The sequence below is a fragment of the Acyrthosiphon pisum genome, chromosome A1 (assembly GCF_005508785.2).
Source record: "Acyrthosiphon pisum isolate AL4f chromosome A1, pea_aphid_22Mar2018_4r6ur, whole genome shotgun sequence".
Lineage (NCBI taxonomy): Eukaryota > Metazoa > Arthropoda > Insecta > Hemiptera > Aphididae > Acyrthosiphon > Acyrthosiphon pisum.
This window is the reverse complement of record NC_042494.1, coordinates 163,619,295-163,619,856: the sequence shown is the minus strand read 5'-3', so window position 1 is coordinate 163,619,856 and position 562 is coordinate 163,619,295.

Sequence of the window (562 nt, the reverse complement as noted above, 5' to 3'; positions counted from 1 at the left end):
ATAGTGCACGACGACGTTGTGGCCACTCCAATATAGTTTTTTTGATCTTGAGAACCCCTTATACTGCATGTTATCGGATTTATCAATCTTTTTACATCATAATCATGCCTATCATATGTATACCATAAGTCATAAGACATAAGTACCTATATTATAACACAGTATAGGTTTATATTATTATACTATTATTTTTCGACAATATGAAACAATGCACACTTTACAACTATAATAATATGGTATACCCAATAAAGTGTATATTTGTAAAGCTACGTCTTTCGCGGTGACGACTGATGAGTCTGCAGTACCCTAAATTGTTTAATAATTATATAACTATATATGTCGTCCAAGGTTCAAACTTCGAACAATTCAGCTCTCAAAGTTCTTAAAACTTAAGCTTGATATAATATCTTTACAATTTATTACCGATTTGTATTATTAAAGGTGTGCGTTTACATTTGAGCATACACAAAGTGGAACGATACGGTGAACGATATAAAAACGAAACGAAAATTGTATTATATCACTTATGGTTTGTTTAATTCGCCCACCGAACGTTAGGCTT